At 41.4% G+C, this 15,739-nt stretch overlaps 4 non-coding genes across 4 annotated transcripts; all 4 read left to right on the forward strand.

Moving 5' to 3' along the window:
* Nucleotides 1-13,629: 13,629 nt before the first annotated feature.
* Nucleotides 13,630-13,701, forward strand: TRNAG-ACC (transfer RNA glycine (anticodon ACC)). Its single transcript has one exon. It is a non-coding gene; the product is annotated as a tRNA-Gly (tRNA).
* A 153-nt stretch (nucleotides 13,702-13,854) lies between these two features.
* Nucleotides 13,855-13,926, forward strand: TRNAG-ACC (transfer RNA glycine (anticodon ACC)). Its single transcript has one exon. It is a non-coding gene; the product is annotated as a tRNA-Gly (tRNA).
* Nucleotides 13,927-14,238: 312 nt separating this feature from the next.
* On the forward strand, nucleotides 14,239-14,310 carry TRNAG-ACC (transfer RNA glycine (anticodon ACC)). Its single transcript has one exon. It is a non-coding gene; the product is annotated as a tRNA-Gly (tRNA).
* A 503-nt stretch (nucleotides 14,311-14,813) lies between these two features.
* On the forward strand, nucleotides 14,814-14,885 carry TRNAG-UCC (transfer RNA glycine (anticodon UCC)). Its single transcript has one exon. It is a non-coding gene; the product is annotated as a tRNA-Gly (tRNA).
* The last annotated feature ends 854 nt before the right edge of the window (nucleotides 14,886-15,739 follow it).

Genomic DNA, 15,739 nt, shown 5'->3' on the forward strand with positions numbered 1-15,739 from the left:
CTCATTGCATGGAGGTAATCGGCTTAATGGTAGCGGCAATGGACATAGTACCCTTTGCACGCTTACACCTCAGACCACTGCAACTGTGCATGCTAAGTCAGTGGAATGGGGATTACTCAGACTTATCCCCTTCTCTGAATCTGGATCAAGAGACCAGAAATTCTCTTCTATGGTGGCTTTCTCGGCCACATCTGTCCAGGGGGATGCCATTCAGCAGACCAGACTGGACAATTGTAACAACAGACGCCAGCCTTCTAGGTTGGGGTGCCGTCTGGAATTCTCTGAAGGCTCAGGGACAATGGAGTCAGGAGGAGAGTCTCCTGCCAATAAACATTCTGGAATTGAGAGCAGTTCTCAATGCCCTCCTGGCTTGGCCCCAGTTGACAACTCGGGGGTTCATCAGGTTTCAGTCGGACAACATCACGACTGTAGCTTACATCAACCATCAGGGAGGGACAAGAAGCTCCCTAGCTATGATGGAAGTATCAAAGATAATTTGCTGGGCAGAGTCTCACTCTTGCCACCTGTCAGCAATCCACATCCCGGGAGTGGAGAACTGGGAGGCGGATTTCTTAAGTCGTCAGACTTTTCATCCGGGGGAGTGGGAACTTCATCCGGAGGTCTTTGCCCAAATACTTCGACGTTGGGGCAAACCAGAGATAGATCTCATGGCGTCTCGACAGAACGCCAAGCTTCCTCGTTACGGGTCCAGATCCAGGGATCCAGGAGCAGTCCTGATAGATGCTCTGACAGCACCTTGGGACTTCAGGATGGCTTACGTGTTTCCACCCTTCCCGTTGCTTCCTCGATTGATTGCCAGAATCAAACAAGAGAGAGCATCAGTGATTCTATTAGCACCTGCGTGGCCACGCAGGACTTGGTATGCAGACCTGGTGGACATGTCATCCTGTCCACCTTGGTCTCTACCTCTGAAACAGGACCTTCTGATACAGGGTCCCTTCAAACATCAAAATCTAACTTCTCTGAAGCTGACTGCTTGGAAATTGAACGCTTGATTTTATCAAGACGTGGATTTTCTGAGTCAGTTATTGATACCTTAATACAGGCTAGGAAACCTGTTACCAGAAAGATTTACCATAAGATATGGCGTAAATACCTATATTGGTGTGAATCCAAAGGTTACTCTTGGAGTAAGGTTAGGATTCCTAGGATATTGTCTTTTCTACAAGAAGGTTTAGAAAAGGGTTTATCTGCTAGTTCATTAAAGGGACAGATCTCAGCTCTGTCCATTCTGTTACACAAACGTCTGTCAGAAGTTCCTGACGTCCAGGCTTTTTGTCAGGCTTTGGCCAGAATTAAGCCTGTGTTTAAAACTGTTGCTCCACCATGGAGTTTAAACCTTGTTCTTAATGTTTTACAGGGCGTTCCGTTTGAACCCCTTCATTCCATTGATATAAAGTTGTTATCTTGGAAAGTTCTATTTTTAATGGCTATTTCCTCGGCTCGAAGAGTCTCTGAATTATCAGCCTTACATTGTGATTCTCCTTATTTGATTTTTCATTCGGATAAGGTAGTCCTGCGTACTAAACCTGGGTTCTTACCTAAGGTAGTTACTAACAGGAATATCAATCAAGAGATTGTTGTTCCTTCTTTATGCCCAAATCCTTCTTCAAAGAAGGAACGTCTACTGCACAACCTGGATGTAGTCCGTGCTCTAAAATTTTACTTACAGGCAACTAAGGAATTTCGACAAACGTCTTCTCTGTTTGTCATTTACTCTGGGCAGAGGAGAGGTCAAAAAGCTTCCGCTACCTCTCTTTCTTTTTGGCTTCGTAGCATAATTAGTTTAGCTTATGAGACTGCTGGACAGCAGCCTCCTGAAAGAATTACAGCTCATTCTACTAGAGCTGTGGCTTCCACTTGGGCCTTCAAGAATGAGGCCTCTGTTGAACAGATTTGCAAGGCTGCAACTTGGTCTTCGCTTCATACTTTTTCCAAATTTTACAAATTTGACACTTTTGCTTCATCGGAGGCTATTTTTGGGAGAAAGGTTCTTCAGGCAGTGGTTCCTTCTGTATAAAGAGCCTGCCTATCCCTCCCGTCATCCGTGTACTTTTGCTTTGGTATTGGTATCCCAGAAGTAATGATGACCCGTGGACTGATCACACTTAACAGAAGAAAACATAATTTATGCTTACCTGATAAATTCCTTTCTTCTGTAGTGTGATCAGTCCACGGCCCGCCCTGTTTTTAAGGCAGGTAAATATTTTTTAATTTATACTCCAGTCACCACTTCACCCTTGGCTTTTCCTTTCTCGTTGGTCCTTGGTCGAATGACTGGGAGTGACGTAGAGGGGAGGAGCTATATGCAGCTCTGCTGGGTGAATCCTCTTGCACTTCCTGTTGGGGAGGAGTAATATCCCAGAAGTAATGATGACCCGTGGACTGATCACACTACAGAAGAAAGGAATTTATCAGGTAAGCATAAATTATGTTTTTGGGCACTCCAGTGATGTTGCAGCTCTGAAATATGGCCAAACTGGTGGCAAGTGGCATCTTGGCAGCTGCACGCTTGACTTTTCTCAGTTCATGAAAAATAGAATGCCGAGATACAGCGCTACACTACCCCCAAAAGAGGGTTGTGTTGCTAAAGATGGTGTCCACGACTATAGAAATATATATTAATATGAATATATTGATAAAAATATATATATATTATATAAAACGTTAAAACGTTAAACCGTTAAAAAAGGTAATGGGTGTGAAATACAATTTTAGAAATATTATAAAATTAACAATCGTTTTATTAACATAAAATTACAATTAAAATAGGTATCCAAACTGATGGAATGTCCCATACAATGTTCAAGGAGTACTGGCCCATACAAAATCCAATTAGTAACGTCCCATACAGAAATGTCCAAAAAAATGTGTCCAAAAGACAGTAGGTGTCCCCAAAAATATAATAAGTAAAAAGTCCAAAGCTGAGTGTCTAAAAATTATGTGTAAGTGGCAATCCAAATGTATATATATATATATATATATATATATGTGATGTGTTGAAAACTCCAATCCAGGTGAAAAAATCAAATAATTGTGAAAAAATATATGAAAAAAGATAAAAAGATAAAAAATAAAAAATAAAAATATAAAAATATATGAGTTGTGATCAGCAACCCATATAGGAAAAATAAATATATATATATATATATATATATATATATATATATATATATATATATATAATAATAATAAATTGATCTAGTGAAGGTGTACACCTAAAAATGTGTCCTAAAAAGTAAACAAAAAAGGCTTATGAAAGTCTTATGAAAGTCCTTACAAATTGGTAAAACCTTATGAAGAAAAATGCATTATAATTAGTAATTAATGGTACTTTTAGGATTTCTTTAGTCTTATTCTCAACTTTTGGCTTTTTAGAGAGTATGTTTTGTCTGTCCATATTCCTAACTTTAATTATATTGTTTTTCAGAATATCATGATCGTATCCCTTTTCTAAGAATCTATCCTCTAAGATCTTAACTTGTTTATCATAATCAGAAAGTCTGGAGCAATTACGTCTGATCCTAAGGAACTGACCCTTAGGAATGTTGTCTATCCACCTCTTCAAATGACAACTATGTGTGGGGATATAGTTGTTGGCATCCGTTGTTTTGAAATGATTTTTAGTTGTTAGTTCTCCATGTTCTATAAAAATGTCCAAATCTAGAAACGTTATTTGTTGTCTACTTATTGTATATGTGAATTTCAAGTTTAGATCATTATGGTTCATATCTTCAAAGAAAGTATTAAGGCTATCTTCACTCCCCTTCCATACTATTAGGATATTGTCAATATATCTTTTAAACAGCACGAGGTTTGCTCCCAACTCATACTCTTGGGTAAAATGGTATTCCCATTTACCCATAAAGGCATAGGCATTTCATCTATCTGTTCTAACCTATCTTTATATGTAGATACACAACTCCAAAGTTATGTTCAAATATTGCCATCATATCTTAAAGACACTACAGATGTCTTAATTCTATTAGAAAATCTGAATTGGCAAGACGACTACATTTTAGCAACCAGCGACGTAAGTTCGCTATATACTAGTATCAAACATGATAAGGGCATTGCAGCTATAGACTGGTTCCTAAAAAGTGAGAGCAGTATACAACTGAAACATAAACAATTTATATTGAACTGTATTGAATTTATACTGGAAAACAATGTTTTCGCTCTTAATGAAGATATATATCTCCAAATACAGGGTACTGCAATGGGCACGAGGTTTGCTCCCAGCTATGCTAACTTGTTTATGGGTAAATGGGAATACCATTTTACCCAAGAGCATGAGTTGGGAGCAAACCTCGTGCTGTTTAAAGGATATATTGACGATATCCTAATAGTATGGAAGGGGAGTGAAGATAGCCTTAATACTTTCTTTGAAGATATGAACCATAATGATCTAAACTTGAAATTCACATATACAATAAGTAGATAACAAATAACATTTCTAGATTTGGACATTTTTATAGAACATGGAGAACTAACAACTAAAAATCATTTCAAAACAACGGATGCCAACAACTATATCCCCACACATACAGGGAGTGCAGAATTATTAGGCAAGTTGTATTTTTGAGGATTAATTTTATTATTGAACAACAACCATGTTCTCAATGAACCCAAAAAACTCATTAATATCAAAGCTGAATAGTTTTGGAAGTAGTTTTTAGTTTGTTTTTAGTTTTAGCTATTTTAGGGGGATATCTGTGTGTGCAGGTGACTATTACTGTGCATAATTATTAGGCAACTTAACAAAAAACAAATATATACCCATTTCAATTATTTATTTTTACCAGTGAAACCAATATAACATCTCAACATTCACAAATATACATTTCTGACATTCAAAAACAAAACAAAAACAAATCAGTGACCAATATAGCCACCTTTCTTTGCAAGGACACTCAAAAGCCTGCCATCCATGGATTCTGTCAGTGCTTTGATCTGTTCACCATCAACATTGCGTGCATCAGCAACCACAGCCTCCGAGACACTGTTCAGAGAGGTGTACTGTTTTCCCTCCTTGTAAATCTCACATTTGATGATGGACCACAGGTTCTCAATGGGGTTCAGATCAGGTGAACAAGGAGGCCATGTCATTAGATTTTCTTCTTTTATACCCTTTCTTGCCAGCCACGCTGTGGAGTACTGGGGCGCGTGTGATGGAGCATTGTACTGCATGAAAATCATGTTTTTCTTGAAGGATGCAGACTTCTTCCTGTACCACTGCTTGAAGAAGGTGTCTTCCAGAAACTGGCAGTAGGACTGGGAGTTGAGCTTGACTCCATCCTCAACCCGAAAAGGCCCCACAAGCTCATCTTTGATGATACCAGCCCAAACCAGTACTCCACCTCCACCTTGCTGGCATCTGAGTCGGACTGGAGCTCTCTGCCCTTTACCAATCCAGCCACGGGCCCATCCATCTGGCCCATCAAGACTCACTCTCATTTCATCAGTCCATAAAACCTTAGAAAAATCAGTCTTGAGATATTTCTTGGCCCAGTCTTGACGTTTCAGCTTGTGTGTCTTGTTCAGTGGTGGTCGTCTTTCAGCCTTTCTTACCTTGGCCATGTCTCTGAGTATTGCACACCTTGTGCTTTTGGGCACTCCAGTGATGTTGCAGCTCTGAAATATGGCCAAACTGGTGGCAAGTGGCATCTTGGCAGCTGCACGCTTGACTTTTCTCAGTTCATGGGCAGTTATTTTGCGCCTTGGTTTTTCCACACGCTTCTTGCGACCCTGTTGACTATTTTGAATGAAACGCTTGATTGTTCGATGATCACGCTTCAGAAGCTTTGCAATTTTAAGAGTGCTGCATCCCTCTGCAAGATATCTCACTATTTTTGACTTTTCTGAGCCTGTCAAGTCCTTCTTTTGACCCATTTTGCCAAAGGAAAGGAAGTTGCCTAATAATTATGCACACCTGATATAGGGTGTTGATGTCATTAGACCACACCCCTTCTCATTACAGAGATGCACATCACCTAATATGCTTAATTGGTAGTAGGCTTTCGAGCCTATACAGCTTGGAGTAAGACAACATGCATAAAGAGGATGATGTGGTCAAAATACTAATTTGCCTAATAATTCTGCACTCCCTGTAGAAAATGCTGCTGATACCGAAGTAATGTAAGTAAAGCCTTAAATGCAGTGATAGCGACTGGTATCAGGCTTATTAATAGAGATACATACTCTTATAAAAGTGTATTTTAAAACGTTTGCTGGCATGTTTAATCGTGTTTTACATATGTTTGGTGATAAAACTTATTGGGGCCTAGTTTTTTCCACATGGCTGGCTTGAATTTTGCCTGGAAACAGTTCCCTGAGGCTTCCCACTGTTGTAATATGAGTGGGAGGGGCCTATTTTAGCGTTTTTTTGCACAGCAAAAATTACAAACAGACATCCAGCTCCTTCCTGCATGATCGAGGACTCCTCTGAAGGGCTCAAAAGGCTTCAAAAGTCGTATTGAGGGAGGTAAAAAGCCACAGTAGAGCTGTGGCAGTTGTTGTGACTGTTTAAAAAACGTTTTTGTCATTTGTTATTCCGTTTTTGGTATTAAGGGGTTAATCATCCATTTGCAAGTGGGTGCAATGCTCTGCTAACTTATTACATACACTGTAAAAATTTCGTTAGTGTAACTGCATTTTTTCACTGTTATTTCAAAATTTGGGAAAATTTGTGTTTCTTAAAGGCGCAGTAACGTTTTTTATATTGCTTGTAAACTTGTTTTAAAGTGTTTTCCAAGCTTGCTAGTCTCATTGCTAGTCTGTTTAAACATGTCTGACACAGAGGAACCTACTTGTTCATTATGTTTGAAAGCCATGGTGGAGCCCCATAAGAGAATGTGTACTAAATGTATTGATTTCACCTTAAACAGTAAAGATCAGTCTTTATCTATAAAAGAATTATCACCAGAGGGTTCTGTTGAGGGGGAAGTTATGCTGACTAACTCTCCCCACGTGTCAGACCCTTCGCCTCCCGCTCAGGGGATGCATGCTAATATGGCGCCAATTACATCAGGGACGCCCATAGCGATTACCTTGCAGGACATGGCTGCAATCATGAATAATACCCTGTCAGAGGTATTATCTAGATTGCCTGAATTAAGAGGCAAGCGCGATAGCTCTTGGGTTAGGAGAGATACAGAGCGCGCAAATGCTGTTAGAGCCATGTCTGATACTGCGTCACAGTATGCAGAACATGAGGACGGAGAGCTTCAGTCTGTGGGTGACATCTCTGACTCGGGGAAACCTGATTCAGAGATTTCTAATTTTAAATTTAAGCTTGAGAACCTCCGTGTATTGCTTGGGGAGGTATTAGCTGCTCTGAATGACTGTAACACAGTTGCAATTCCAGAGAAATTGTGTAGGCTGGATAGATACTATGTGGTGCCGTGTGTACTGACGCTTTTCCTATACCTAAAAGGCTTACAGAAATTATTAGCAAGGAGTGGGATAGACCCGGTGTGCCCTTTTCCCCACCTCCTATATTTAGAAAAATGTTTCCAATAGACGCCACTACACGGGACTTATGGCAGACGGTCCCTAAGGTGGAGGGAGCAGTTTCTACTTTAGCAAAGCGTACCACTATCCCGGTTGAGGACAGTTGTGCTTTTTCAGATCCAATGGATAAAAAATTGGAGGGTTACCTTAAGAAAATGTTTATTCAACAAGGTTTTATTTTACAGCCCCTTGCATGCATTGCGCCTGTCACTGCTGCCGCGCATTCTGGTTTGAGGCCCTGGAAGAGGCCATCCAGACAGCTCCATTGAATGAAATTATTGACAAGCTTAGAACGCTTAAGCTAGCTAACTCATTTGTTTCTGATGCCATTGTTCATTTGACTAAACTAACGGCTAAAAATTCCAAATTCGCCATCCAGGCACGTAGGGCGCTATGGCTTAAATCCTGGTCAGCTGACGTGACTTCAAAGTCTAAATTACTCAACATTCCTTTCAAGGGGCAGACCTTATTCGGGCCTGGCTTGAAGGAAATTATTGCTGACATTACTGGAGGCAAGGGTCATACCCTTCCTCAGGACAGGGCCAAATCAAAGGCCAAACAGTCTAACTTTCGTGCCTTTCGAAATTTCAAGGCAGGAGCAGCATCAACTTCCTCCGCTTCAAAATAAGAGGGAACTGTTGCTCATTCCAGACAGGCCTGGAAACCTAACCAGTCCTGGAACAAGGGCAAGCAGGCCAGAAAGCCTGCTGCTGCCCCCAAGACAGCATGAAGGAACGGCCCCCTATCCGGAAACGGATCTAGTGGGGGGCAGACTTTCTCTCTTCGCCCAGGCGTGGGCAAGAGATGTTCAGGATCCCTGGGCGTTGGAGATCATATCTCAGGGATATCTTCTGGACTTCAAAGCTTCTCCTCCACAAGGGAGATTTCATCTTTCAAGGTTATCAGCAAACCAGATAAAGAAAGAGGCATTCCTAAGCTGTGTGCAACACCTCCTAGTAATGGGAGTGATCCATCCAGTTCCGCGGACGGAACAAGGACAGGGATTTTATTCAAATCTGTTTGTGGTTCCCAAGAAAGAGGGAACCTTCAAGACCAATCTTGGATCTAAAGATCTTAAACAAATTCCTCAGAGTTCCATCATTCAAAATGGAAACTATTCGGACCATCCTACCCATGATCCAAGAGGGTCAGTAAATGACCACAGTGGACTTAAAGGATGCCTACCTTCACATACCGATTCACAAAGATCATCATCGGTTTCTAAGGTTTGCCTTTCTAGACAGGCATTACCAATTTGTAGCTCTTCCCTTCGGGTTGGCCACTGCCCCGAGAATTTTTACAAAGGTTCTGGGCTCACTTCTGGCGGTTCTAAGACCGCGAGGCATAGCGGTGGCTCCGTATCCAGACGACATCCTGATACAGGCGTCAAGCTTTCAAATTGCCAAGTCTCATACAGAGATAGTTCTGGCATTTCTGAGGTCGCATGGGTGGAAAGTGAACGTGGAAAAGAGTTCTCTATCACCACTCACAAGAGTCTCCTTCCTAGGGACTCTTATAGATTCTGTAGAGATGAAAATTTACCTGACGGAGTCCAGGTTATCAAAACTTCTAAATGCTTGCCGTGTCCTTCATTCCATTCCACGCCCGTCAGTGGCTCAGTGCATGGAAGTAATCGGCTTAATGGTAGCGGCAATGGACATAGTGCCATTTGCGCGCCTGCATCTCAGACCGCTGCAATTATGCATGCTAAGTCAGTGGAATGGGGATTACTCAGATTTGTCCCCTCTACTAAATCTGGATCAAGAGACCAGAAATTCTCTTCTCTGGTGGCTTTCTCGGGTCCATCTGTCCAAGGGTATGACCTTTCGCAGGCCAGATTGGACGATTGTAACAACAGATGCCAGCCTTCTAGGTTGGGGCGCAGTCTGGAACTCCCTGAAGGCTCAGGGATCGTGGACTCAGGAGGAGAAACTCCTCCCAATAAATATTCTGGAGTTAAGAGCAATATTCAATGCTCTTCTAGCTTGGCCTCAGTTAGCAACACTGAGGTTCATCAGATTTCAGTCGGACAACATCACGACTGTGGCTTACATTAACCATCAAGGGGGAACCAGGAGTTCCCTAGCAATGTTAGAAGTCTCAAAGATAATTTGCTGGGCAGAGTCTCACTCTTGCCACCTGTCAGCGATCCACATCCCAGGCGTAGAGAACTGGGAGGTGGATTTTCTAAGTCGTCAGACTTTTCATCCGGGGGAGTGGGAACTCCATCCGGAGGTGTTTGCTCAACTGGTCCATCGTTGGGGCAAACCAGAACTGGATCTCATGGTGTCTCGCCAGAACGCCAAGCTTCCTTGTTACGGATCCAGGTCCAGGGACCCGGGAGCAACGCTGATAGATGCTCTAGCAGCTCCTTGGTTCTTCAACCTGGCCTATGTGTTTCCACCGTTTCCTCTGCTCCCTCGACTGATTGCCAAAATCAAGCAGGAGAGAGCATTGTTGATGCTGATAGCGCCTGTGTGGCCACGCAGGACCTGGTATGCAGACCTAGTGGACATGTCATCTCTTCCACCATGGACTCTACCTCTGAGACAGGACCTTCTAATACAAGGTCCTTTCAATCATCCAAATCTAATTTCTCTGAGACTGACTGCATGGAGATTGAACGCTTGATTCTATCAAGGCGTGGCTTCTCTGAGTCAGTCATTGATACCTTAATAAAGGCTCGGAAGCCTGTCACCAGGAAAATCTACCATAAGATATTGCGTAAATATCTTTATTGGTGTGAATCCAAGAGTTACTCATGGAGTAAGGTTAGGATTCCTAGGATATTGTCCTTTCTCCAAGAGGGTTTGGACAAAAGCTTATCAGCTAGTTATTTAAAAGGACAGATCTCTGCTCTGTCTATTCTTTTGCACAAGCGTCTGGCAGAAGTTCCAGACGTCCAGGAATTTTGTCAGGCTTTGGTTAGGATTAAACCTGTGTTTAAAACTGTTGCTCCCCCGTGGAGCTTAAACTTGGTTCTTAAAGTTCTTCAGGGAGTTCCATTTGAACCCCTTCATTCCATTGATATTACACTTTTATCTTGGAAAGTTCTGTTTTTGATGGCTATTTCCTCGGCTCGAAGAGTCTCTGAATTATCTGCCTTACATTGTGATTCTCCTTATCTGATTTTTCATTCAGACAAGGTAGTTCTGCGTACCAAACCTGGGTTTTTACCTAAGGTGGTTTCTAACAGGAATATCAATCAAGAGATTGTTGTTCCATCATTGTGTCCTAATCCTTCTTCAAAGAAGGAACATCTTTTGCATAATCTGGACGTAGTCCGTGCCTTGAAGTTTTACTTACAGGCTACTAAAGATTTTCGTCAAACATCTGCTCTGTTTGTCGTTTACTCTGGACAGAGGAGAGGTCAAAAAGCTTCGGCAACCTCTCTCTCCTTTTGGCTTCGGAGCATAATACGCTTAGCCTATGAGACTGCTGGACAGCAGCCCCCTGAAAGGATTACAGCTCATTCTACTAGAGCTGTGGCTTCCACCTGGGCCTTTAAAAATGAGGCCTCTGTTGAACAGATTTGCAAGGCTGCGACTTGGTCTTCGCTTCACACCTTTTCAAAATTTTACAAATTTGACACTTTTGCTTCTTCGGAGGCTGTTTTTGGGAGAAAGGTTCTACAGGCAGTGGTTCCTTCCGTTTAAGTTCCTGCCTTGTCCCTCCCATCATCCGTGTACTTTAGCTTTGGTATTGGTATCCCACAAGTAATGGATGATCCGTGGACTGGATACACTTAACAAGAGAAAACATAATTTATGCTTACCTGATAAATTTATTTCTCTTGTAGTGTATCCAGTCCACGGCCCGCCCTGTCCTTTTAAGGCAGGTCTAAATTTTAATTAAACTACAGTCACCACTGCACCCTATGGTTTCTCCTTTCTCGTCTTGTTTCGGTCGAATGACTGAATATGGCAGTGAGGGGAGGAGCTATATAGCAGCTCTGCTGTGGGTGATCCTCTTGCAATATCCCACAAGTAATGGATGATCCGTGGACTGGATACACTACAAGAGAAATAAATTTATCAGGTAAGCATAAATTATGTTTTTTCTTCATTTTTTAGATATCCTTAGTTGAAGAAAAAACAATGCACATGGGTGAGCCAATCACATGAGGCTTCTAAGTGCAGCAACCAAACAGCAACTACTAAGCTTATCTAGATATGCTTTTCAGCAAGGAATAGCAAGAGAATAAAAAAAAGAACCTACCTACCTAGGTATCACTTCAACTAAGAATATCATAGGAATGAAGCAAATTTAATAATAGTAATTTGGAAACTTTTTAAAATGGTATGCTCGGTCTGAATCACAAAAGAAAATGTTTGGGTTTCATATCCCTTTAAAGGGACATACAAGTCAAAATTAAAGTTCCATTATTCATATATAACTCACAATTTTAATAAACAATTTTATTTTAAAGGGACATCATACCCAAATGTTGAAACACTCGAAAGTGATGCAGCATAGCTTTAAAAAATTGACTAGAAAATATCACCTGAACATCTCTATGTAAAAATGAAAGATATTTTACCTCAAAATGTCCTAAGTATTCACACCCCATTGTAAAGGACTTTAAGCAGCTAATCAGTATCCCTGTCCCGGGACCTGCAAGGAAGCGTGCCTCATGCACACTCATGTTATTTCCCTATTCAGTTTAAGGAAGTTTACTATGAAATCTCATGAGATCACAGTAAAATAGTTTATGATCTCAGTACTGCTGATGCTGATTGGCTACTGTTAATTTCTTCTCTTTTTGTTTACCTGCAGTTGGACACCAGCTGAAGTATAACTGTTTATACAGCACTTTGTGAGATGAGGAAATTGTGACATAAAATATCTTCCTTTTTTTTTACATAGAAATGTTCAGGTGATATTTTCCTGGCAGCTTTTTACAGTTATACTGCATCACTTTAGCATATGAGTATTGTGTCCCTTTAAGTTTGTTATCATATTGACTCATTTATTAACACATTGATATAGGTGTTAACACATTGATATATTGATATCAATATGCCTGAAGAAATGGCATGTTATGCCAAGAAATGCGTTGCATGTTTAAGGGGATACTAGAATGCCCCTATTCCACTTTTTGATATTTTTGTTTTTTAATTGGTTTTTAATAAATGCTACATTTTTATGAAAAACTATTTTGAGTGGATATATCTTACCTACCTATTTACCTGCATTCACTGTTAGCATCATTCTAATACCTCTGCATTTGAACATTGCTTATTGGGAGATCCCTCTTTGGGGTGAGCTGACACACCTATCCTCAAATCTGCCAGCCTGCTTCTACTAGCACATGAGTGTGCTTGGTTAACATGTGAGTACCCATTTGGCTTTTTACAAAGTTGATGCAACTGTACTCTGAGTGACCTGCACATATAGTGCCTTATTTGTCTATACTTTATCCCTTTACTGCAGCATATGGGAAATCCTAGTTGTGGGTGAGCTGTTATCATATTGTGTTTTTACACACACCTGATGATATTACACATGAGGCGCCCCTCTATTTTTTCTCAATCTTGATATAGGTATCAGTGCTTTATCCCATTGACAACCGACTTGGCCCTTTTACAGTGACCAGAGCAATTAAACCTTACTGAATGCAGATTTCATCATACTAGAACCCATGACTAGAGGGAGGTGGGAAATAACCTAAATTCTATGATTATGAAATGTATTTAGTATTTAAAATAACAAGAAAACCAATTTTTTCTTTCCTGATTCTAAGCATAATATTTTAAACAACTTTTATATTATCTAATTTATTATGTTCTCTTTGTATCTTTTGTTGAAAAGTATAACTAAATAGACTCAGAAGCAACTGGTTGGGTTGGATACCCCCTGATCATTGAAAGGTGGAATGCATAAGCACGCTGCACTTCTAGCATTGTGTTGCTGGTATAGCGGTGAGCATAGCTGCCTTCTAAGCAGTTGACCCGGTTTCGATTACCGGCCAATGCATCTCAGTCTGTTTTTATATAATACTTTAAATTGTTAGTTCAAAAAGCGTTGTCTCTCCCTCCAGATACCTCCCGGTCATTTGAATGGTGCAACACATAATCAATCTGCAGCATTTGCATTGCGTTGGTGGTGTAGTGGTGAGCATAGCTGCCTACCAAGCAGTTGACCTGGGTTCTATTCCGGGCCAACGCATTTCAGTCTGTTTTTATATAATAGTTTAAATTGTTAGTTCAAAAAGCATTGTAATAGTTTAAACTGTTAGTTCAAAAAGCGTTGTCTCTCACTCCAGATACCTACCGGTCATTTGAATGGCGCAACACATAAGCAAAACACAAAGTTTGCATTGTGTTGGTGGTGTAGTGGTGAGCATAGCTGCCTACCAAGCAGTTGACCTGGGTTCGATTCCTGGCCAATGCATCTCAGTTTGTTTTTATATAATAGTTTAAACTGTTAGTTCAAAAAGCGTTGTCTCTCCCTCCAGATACCTCCCGGTCATTTGAACGGTGCAACACATAAGCAAGCCACAGTATTTGCATTGCTTTGGTGGTATAGTGGTGAGCATAGCTTCCTTCAAAGCAGTTGACCCGGGTTCGATTCCCGGCCAACGCATCTCAGTCTGTTTTTATATAATAGTTTAAATTGCTTGTTCAAAAAGCGTTGTTTCTTCCTCCAGATACCTCCCGGACATTTGAATGGTGCAACACATAAGCAAGCCACAGCATTTGCATTGCGTTGGTGGTGTAGTGGTGAGCATAGCTGCCTACCAAGAAGTTGACCCGGGTTCGATTCCGGGCCAACGCATCTCAGTCCGTTTTTATATAATAGTTTAAATTGTTAGTTCAAAAAGCGTTGTCTCTCCCTCCAGATACCTCCCGTTCATTTGAACCATGCAACACATAAGCAAGCGGCAGCATTTGCATTGCGTTGGTGGTATAGTGGTGAGCATACCTTCCTTCCAAGCAATTGACCCGGGTTCGATTCCCGGCCAACGCATCTCAGTCTGTTTTTATATAATAGTTTAAATTGTTAGTTCAAAAAGCGTTGTCTCTCTCTCCAGATACCTCCCGGTCATTTGAACGGTGCAACACATAAGGAAGCCGTAGGATTTGCATTGCGTTGGTGGTACAGTGGTGAGCATAGCTGCTTTCAAGCAGTTGACCCGGGTTTGATTCCCAGCCAACACATCTCAGTCTGATTTTATATAATATTTTAAACTGTTAGTTCAAAAAGCGTTGTCTCTCCCTCCAGATACCTCCCGGTCATTTGAACGGTGCAACACATAAGCAAGCCGCAGCTTTTGCTTTGCGTTGGTGGTATAGTGGTGAGCATAGCTGCCTTCCAAGCAGTTGACCCGGGTTCGATTCCGGGCCAACGCATCTCAGTATGTTTTTATATAATAGTTTAAATTGTTAGTTCAAAAAGCGTTGTCTCTCCCTCCAAATACCTCCCGGTCATTTGAACGGTGCAACACATAAGCAAGCCGCATGATTTGCATTGCGTTGGTGGTATAGTGGTGAGCCTAGCTGCTTTCCAAGCAGTTGACAGCAGGGTTCGATTCCCGGCCAACGCATCTCAGTCTTTTTTTATATAATAGTTTAAACTGTTAGTTCATAAAGCGTTGTCTCTAGTGATGTGTCGAACATAGCTTGTTCGCGTTCGCAACGGCGGGCGAAGATATGCGATGTTCGATCCGCCCCCTATTCGTCATCATTGAGTAAACTTTGACCCTGTATCTCACAGTCTGCAGACACATTCCAGCCAATCAGCAGCAGACCCTCCCTCCCAGACCCTCCCAGCTCCAGGACAGCAGTCATTTTAGATTCATTTGGAAGCTGCTTTCTTAGGGAGAGGAGGGACAGTGTAGCTGCTGCTGATTTAATAAGGAAATTGATAGCTAAGCTAGTGTATTCAGTGTCCACTACAGACCTGAAGGACTCATCTGATCTCTGCTGTAAGGACAGCACCCCAAAAAGCCCTTTTTAGGGCTAGAATATCAGTCTGTTTTTTTTTTCCCTGTGTAATCTAATTGCAGTTGCCTGCCTGCCAGCATGTGTGTCAGGCTCACAGCGTATACTGTGCCCACTTGCCCAGTTCCACCACTCATATTTGTTGTAACAGTAGTGTAAATTTAAAAAACAACAACTTTTTTGACTGTGAAACATCAGTCTTCTAGTGTAATCTAATTGCAGTTGCCTGCCTGCTAGCGTGTGTGCCAGGCCCACCTGCCCAG

This window comes from Bombina bombina, chromosome 7 (genome assembly GCF_027579735.1).
Source record: "Bombina bombina isolate aBomBom1 chromosome 7, aBomBom1.pri, whole genome shotgun sequence".
Classification (NCBI taxonomy): Eukaryota; Metazoa; Chordata; class Amphibia; order Anura; family Bombinatoridae; genus Bombina; species Bombina bombina.